An 8,157-nucleotide genomic window follows, 5' to 3' on the forward strand; every position below is an offset into this window, starting at 1 on the left:
TCTAAAGTAGTGCACTATGTAGGGAATATGGTATCATTTGCAACATACTGTAGCTTCACTCCTGCTGGTGATATGATGCATTCTGTTTCAGAACATTTTTCTTACGAGACTTAATCATTTAATGGCACAAATGTATAGGCCTACAGTTTATGCCTTAAGGGGGAAGGAATTAACCTAATTTTACTTTCTGTTTATGGTGAATGTTGTTTTTGTTTGAGCATTCCCATTATAATACATCGTTATGCATGAATCCAACAAAAGTTTATAAATGGAGAAAGTATAGCAAAGCACTTCACTCACCCCTCTTAATTTCAAGAAGAGGATTAAAACAATAGTGACAGGGAATAATTTATAAAACGCAGCATGTAAAATGACTTTAGCTTACATGATCCTTTACCCCATACAAATGTTCCCCATCTGTGATGTTGACAGTAGCAGCGGGACATATTTTACATTTTGAAACCTATTTTGACAAAATTATTCAGTGTTCAACCACCATCTGTCGGCAGCGGCGCTGCAGTGCGCGCGCTTTAAAGGTGCCGCGGCTAATGCGCTATTGTGAACTGGTGTTATAGAGAGATCGAGTCTCTGAACGGACGGACCAGGCAGCAACGAAAATACACACAGGGGAAATATATCAGTCTACTAGCCTACTGCAAGCACCTGGGAGAGAGAGTGCGCCACAGAGACTGCAGGTTAGGTGAGTAAATTATGTTTTTATGCCATAACAACCTAAAGACAGGTTCGGAGTCGGATGTCGCTGTCATTCACTTGAGTAGTTTATGCATGGGAACAAGGGATGGATGTTTGTAGGCAAAAACTCATTTGGCGCATTCAATTGCCTGCCGGACGCAAAGAAATTACATGCTGTGTAGAAATTGACAGAGAACGGTATTTAGGCTACTTCTTGTGTGGTAGTCCTACTCATGTGGTATGTTACTCAAAACAGGTGTACAGCCCTGTACATATGTGTGTGCATCTGTGTGGCTGGTCCAGTGGACAGCTGGCAAGTGTTCGACTTGCCCTGGCATCATTTGTTAATTTTGTCGACTATGGCTGGTTATCAAATAATAGAGTCAACCCGACTCACACTTTACCCAAAATGTGACAAAATATTTACCTTCGCTGAAGATTTTCACAAATCCTTGTTATCACATAACCGGAGAGAGAGACGGAGCAGTGCAGTGGCCAATATGTAATGCGTAATGTGTGAAACGTTTATACGCACATAACTCTGGCGATTGGAACATATTTGGACCTGTCAGTTGTTCGAAATCAAGTCATGTGTTTCACATGAGAAATGTCACACATAATACGATTTCTCAAAATATAATGGTACAAATCAAATTGTTATTTCGTTTAATTGACAACAATATATGGGTTACTCTCCCAAATATTCCCCGTGTGTCGTTCATATTCAAGCCAATTTTTTTTTATTTTACCTTTATTTAACTAGGCAAGTCAATTAAGAACAAATTCTTATTTTCAATGACAGTGGGTTAACTGCCTGTTCAGGGGCAGAACGACAGATTTGTACCTTGTCAGCTCGGGGGTTTGAACTTGCATGCTTCCGGTTACTAGTCCAATGCTCTAACCACTAGGCTACCCTGCTGCCCCAATGCATTACTGCAATTACATTCCCACCCATGTACCCAACCTCCTCCACTCTGTCTCTGTCCCCTTGTCAGACAAGCTCCATTCATTCATAGTGTATTCAATGACCCCTTTCCCCATTCTTCCCTACACACACAAACAAGCACCACTTTCACTTTCCAGAAACACACACAGATGCATGCACAAACACTCTAAACAAACACACACCCAAACACACGCCACTTTTCCGTCAGTCCAATTAATGCTAATTACTAATAATGAATGACTAATGCTTTTATTGTCTGTAGCCGGCTCTTCTAACTGTGACACACTTTCTATGAATGTTTATTTCATGTTTATTCAGTGTAAGTAGACTATTGTTCATCTCCCCAAGTAGATAACAACTCCCTGACCCACCATGTGCCGTCATCCAGAGAGCCAAAAATGGTTAGACAACTGCCTTTTTTTCTGTTTATTACCTATTCAAACAACGTTTTATTTGTCACGTGCTTCGTAAACAACAGGTGTAGACTAGTGAGTAGTGAAATTCTTACTTACGGGCCTTTCCAACAATGCAGAATGCAAGATATATATTTTATAATAATAATAATAGAAAAGAATAAGTAAATAGTAAAAAAAAAAAGTAACACATGGAATAAATACACAATGGCTATATACATGAGGTACCAGTACCTAGTCAATGATAGCTTGGCTATATACATGAGGTACCAGTACCTAGTCAATGATAGCTTGGCTATATACATGAGGTACCAGTACCTAGTCAATGATAGCTTGGCTATATACATGAGGTACCAGTACCTAGTCAATGATAGCTTGGCTATATACATGGGGTACCAGTACCTAGTCAATGATAGCTTGGCTATATACATGAGGTACCAGTACCTAGTCAATGATAGCTTGGCTATATACATGAGGTACCAGTACCTAGTCAATGATAGCTTGGCTAAATACATGAGGTACCAGTACCTAGTCAATGATAGCTTGGCTAAATACATGGGGTACCAGTACCAAGTCAATGATAGCTTGGCTATATACATGGGGTACCAGAACCAAGTCAATGATAGCTTGGCTATATACATGGGGTACCAGTACCTAGTCAATGATAGCTGGGCTATATACATGACGTACCAGTACCTAGTCAATGATAGCTTGGCTATATACATGGGGTACCAGAACCAAGTCAATTATAGCTTGGCTATATACATGGGGTACCAGATCCAAGTCAATGATAGCTTGGCTATATACATGGGGTACCAGTACCAAGTCAATGATAAATTGGCTATATACATGGGGTACCAGTACCAAGTCAATGATAGCTTGGCTATATACATGGGGTACCAGAAGCAAGTCAATGATAGCTTGGCTATATACATGGGGTACCAGTACCAAGTCAATGATAGCTTGGCTATATAGATGGGGTACCAGTACCAAGTCAATGATAGTTGCCAAATGATGACCAGGAAGTGACCGGTCTTTAGAGCAGGGCTTTCCAACCCTGTTCCTGGAGAGCTACCGTCCTGTAGGTTTTAACTTCAACCCTGTTCTTGGAGAGCTACCGTCCTGTAGGTTTTAACTCCAACCCTGTTCCTGGAGAGTTACCATCCTGTAGGTTTTAACTTCAACCCTGTTCTTGGAGAGCTACCGTCCTGTAGGTTTTTAACTCCAACCCTGTTCCTGGAGAGTGCAACTTAATGCCACTTATTCCACCTTGTGGGCTGGTGAAGCACTCAGTGTAATGGGTGCGTGCTGGTGGCAGGGAAGTCAGGCGCAGGAGAATGAACTTGGTATAAACGGAGTCGTTTAATAAGTGCTCACAAAACTCAAAAAAACAAAATATACAAAAATAATAAAAGTGGGTACAAAACCCGTCGCACACCAGAACATAACTAGCACCAATACATACAATCAAACAATCACCGACAAGGACATGAGGGGAAACAGAGGGTTAAATACACAACATGTAATTGATGGGATTGGAACCAGGGGTGAAGGAAGACAAGACAAAACCAATGGAAAATGAAAAATGGATCAGCGATGACTAGAAGGTCGGTGACGTCGACCGCCGAACGCCGCCCGAACAAGGAGAGGGACCGACTTCGGCGGAAGTCGTGACACGCAGACTATTCTGTGAGAAGTGATTCATTCTTCATTTCCAGCCAGTCGTCTGCCAGGTGATAGCTTGTGAACCAACTCCCCAAAGACTGGACAATACGTCTTGATCTTACAACCAAGATGGTTCATTTCTAGAGCCAAGATGGTTCATTTCTAGAGCCAAGATGGTTCATTTCTAGAGCCAAGATGGTTCATTTCTAGAGCCAAGATGGTTCATTTCTAGAACCAAGATGGTTAATTTCTAGAGCCAAGATGGTTCATTTCTAGAACCAAGATGGTTCATTTCTAGAGCCAAGATGGTTCATTTCTAGAGCCAAGATGGTTCATTTCTAGAGCCAAGATGGTTCATTTCTAGAGCCAAGATGGTTCATTTTCTGAGCTATTGAATCACATCATGGAATCACACTTATGGATGTGTAAGAATTTGTTCTTAACTGACTTTCCTAGTTAAATAAAAGTTAAATAAATGTGTGTCAGTTTAGTAAAGGCAGAGTAGTCAACTGAATAGTTTTGCTTCTGACCATGCAGTTCCTGATGCTTTCTTTGGAAGTACACTACATGACCAAAAGTGCACCTTCTGGTCGAACATCTCATTCCAAAACCCAGATTCGTCCGTTGGACTGCAAGATGGTGAAGCATGATTCATCGCTCCACAGAACGCCTTTCCACTGTGTCCAATGGCGGTGAGCTTTCCACCACTCCAGGCTTTGCATTGCGCATGGTGATCTTAAGCTTGTGTGCTGCGGCTGCTCGGCCTCAGAAACCCATTTCATGAAACTGATGTCTCCTTGCTGACGTTTCTTATAGAGGCATTTCGGAACTCAGTAGTGAGTGTTGCAACCGAGGACAGACCATTTTTACATGCTACGAGCTTCAGCACTTGGCGGTCCCGTTCTGGGAGCTTGTGTGGCCTACCACTTTGCGGCTGAGCCGTTGTTGCTCCTTGACATTTCCACTTCACAATAACAACACTTACAGTTGGCCGGGGCTGCTCTAGCATTCAAAACTTCAAATTTTTCAATTTAAATTATTATACAAAATTATTGCAACATATATATATATGTGGGATACAATGTTCCCAGCTCTGTAGATATTGCTGTGAGGAAGCAGTCATTAAATCATTTATTTTGGTACTGTCCATATGTAGCTCGTTTTGGTCACAGGTCCAGGAATGGCTGAAGAATTGCAACATTTACCTAGAACTAACACTACAGATAGCAATACTGGGTGATTTGAAAAGTCAATCGATCAATAATATAATAATTATTTTACAATCTGTAGAGAATAGAAAGGTTCATTACTTTTGTGAAGCATCACAGCATAGTTGAAAAATATATGGCTGCTAGAAATCCAAAATGGATGGTGTTGAGAGATAGATGGGAGGGATTGAATGGAGCTGAAGGGTGGGACTAATAACAAGATAACCAATGTAAAACATACGGGGTCTGTAAAATGTATATAGGTTCAGAAATGTTGTGAAATAGCATAGTGGATGGACATCAGAAATAGAGGAAGGACTAAAAACAAACTAAATATAACTATTGTAAAATAGATTGTGTCTGTAAAATGTGTATAGTATGTATGAACTGAAGGTAGAAGCCTAAGTCTTATTGTTTATTAGTTTACTCCAATTGGGGGAGGGATGGTATGGTTTGGGGAATAAAACTGTATATGTATGAATGTTTATATGTATGTATGTATGTATGTATGTATGTATGTATGTATGTATGTATGTATGTATGTATGTATGTATGTATATAGATATATATATTTACCCCCCAAAATATATGGTGGATTGGAAATGTTGCAGACAATTACATTGATGGAAGCAACAGTCTATCCGCAGTATCAAAGCTGATCCTCTCCATGAAAGACAAAAGAAGTGGCATCCTACAATGGTGCCACGTTGAAAGTCACTGAGCTCTTCAGCACGGGCCATTCTATTGCCAATGTTTGTCTATGGAGATTGCATTGTTGTGTCCTTGATTTTATGCACCTGTCAGCTTCGGGTGTGGCTGAAAAAGCCAAATCCACTCATTTGAAGGGGCGTCTACATACTGGCTGAGGATATATACAGTACATTACATTATTTAGTAACACACTACAGTATGTCCTCACAAGTCAGTCAGTCAGGTAGTGAAAGTGCCTCTCAATGATCTGAATGTAGCCTGTCTGCCTCTCAATGATCTGAATGTAGCCTGTCTGCCTCTCAATGATCTGAATGTAGCCTGTCTGCCTCTCAATGATCTGAATGTAGCCTGACTGCCTCTCAATGATCTGAATGTAGCCTGTCTGCCTCTCAATGATCTGAATGTAGCCTGACTGCCTCTCAATGATCTGAATGTAGCCTGACTGCCTCTCAATGATTTGAATGTAGCCTGTCTGCCTCTCAATGATCTGAATGTAGCCTGTCTGCCTCTCAATGATCTGAATGCATCCTGTGTGCCTCTCAATGATCTGAATGTCTACTGTTCTGATGTTAGTAACCACAGGGGAGTAAGAGAGGCCCATGTACATCCATTAGTGTCATCACGGTCTGGGTCTCTTTGTTTTTCTGTGTGTGTGTGTGTGTGTGTGTGTGTGTGTGTGTGTGTGTGTGTGTGTGTGTGTGTGTGTGTGTGTGTGTGTGTGTGTGTGTGTGTGTGTGTGTGTGTGCGTGCGTGTGTGTGCGTGTGAGCGCTTGCTTGTGTTCTCCCACAGAGCCAGGCAGGCATCACAGTGACAGTGCTTTAGTCCAGGGTCTCTGTCACACCCCTGTCCTCGGCGTTGTTGGACCAGATGGATGTCTCATTAGGAGGACCACCATAGAGACACATAGGGTGTGTCCCAAATACTCCCTATCCCCATTACACCCACCCTATTCCCAGGGCTCTGGTCTAAAGTTGTGAACTATGTTGAGAGTAGTGTACCATTTGGGACACAGACCCTATATTACTGTTCTGTTTAATTCTGTGGGGACCACTGTGCGAGTGTTAAAAATGTCTCTCTGCTGCTTGGCTGTCTTTGTCAGTCTGTCTATCAGTCTGTCTATCAGTCTGTCTGTCAGTCTGTCTGTCTGTCAGTCTGTCTGTCAGACTGTCTGTCAGTCTGTCTGTCAGACTGTCTGTCAATCTGTCTATCAGTCTGTCTGTCAGTCTGTCTGTCAGTCTGTCTGTCTGTCAGTCAGTCTATCAGTCTGTCAGTCTGTCAGTCTGTCAGTCTGTCTGTCAGACTGTCTGTCAATCTGTCTATCAGTCTGTCTGTCAGTCTGTCTGTTACTTGGAGCTGAAAAAGCCACAGATTTTAATAAATGTATACATGGGTACAGACAGTGGTGTAAAGTACTTTAAGTAGAACTTAAGTCATTGTTTTGGGTATCTGTACTTTACTATTTATTTTTTTGACTATTTTTACTTTACTGCATTCGTAAGGAAAATAATGTACCTTTTACTCTATACATTTTCCCTGACACCCAAAAGTACTCGTTACATTTTGAATGCTTAGCAGGACAAGAAAGGTTCCAATTCACGCACTTATGAAGAGAACATCGCTGGTCATTCCTTCTGCCTCTAAACTGGCGGACTCACTAAACACATGCTTTGTTTGTTAATGATGTATAAGTGTTGGAGTGTGCCATGGTTTTCCGTAAATAAAATACAAACTAGAAAATGGTGCTGTCTGGTTTGCTTAATACTGTACAGGGAACTTAAAAGATGTATCCTTTTACTTTTGATACTTAAGTACACTGTTTTAGAAATTACAGTGCCTTCAGAGAGTATTCAGATGCCTTGACTTTTTCAACATTTTGTTACTTTACAGCCTTCTTCTAAAATGGAAGAAATATTTTTGTTTTATGTGCAATCTGCACACAATACCGCATAATGACAAAGCAAAAACAGGTTAGGTAGAAATTCCTTATTTACATAAGTATTCAGACCTTTGCTATGAGACTCGAAATTGAGCTCAGGTGCATCCTGTTTCTATTGATCATCCTTGAGATGTTTCTACAACTTTATTGGAGTCCACCTGTGGTAAAGTCAATAGATTGGACATGATTTGGAAAGGCACACACCTGTCTATATAAGGTCCCACAGTTTGAAAGTGCATTTCAGAGCAAAAACCAAGCCATGAGGTCCAAGGAATTATCCGTAGAGCTCCGAGACAGGATTGTGTCGAGGCACAGATCTGAGGAAGGGTACCAAAAAATGTCAGCAGCATTGAAGGTCCCCAAGAACACAGTGGCCTCCGTCATTCTTAAATTGAAGAAGTTTGGAACCAAGACTCTTCCTAGAGCTGGCCGCCCGGCCAAACTGAGCAATCGGGAGGGGAAGTGTCTTGGTTAGGGTGGTGACCAAGAATGTGATGGTCACTCTGACAGAGCTCTAGAGTTCCTCTGTGGCGATGTGAGAACCTTGCAGAAGGACAACCATCTCTGCAGCACTCCACCAATCA

The 8,157-nt window shown here is 41.5% G+C and overlaps 1 protein-coding gene across 7 annotated transcripts in view; it reads left to right on the forward strand.

Annotated features, from left to right (window-relative positions):
• Positions 1 to 569: 569 nt before the first annotated feature.
• The window catches only part of LOC115123238 (neuronal cell adhesion molecule-like), a 183,702-nt gene continuing 176,114 nt past the window's right edge, over positions 570 to 8,157 (forward strand). For all 7 annotated transcript variants that reach the window (XM_065022341.1, XM_065022334.1, XM_065022337.1 and 4 more), the window contains exon 1: positions 570 to 700. The gene's annotated coding sequence lies outside the window, so the exon portion shown is untranslated. The remainder of the gene's footprint in view (positions 701 to 8,157) is intronic.

Source organism: Oncorhynchus nerka, linkage group LG9a (genome assembly GCF_034236695.1).
Source record: "Oncorhynchus nerka isolate Pitt River linkage group LG9a, Oner_Uvic_2.0, whole genome shotgun sequence".
Lineage (NCBI taxonomy): Eukaryota > Metazoa > Chordata > Actinopteri > Salmoniformes > Salmonidae > Oncorhynchus > Oncorhynchus nerka.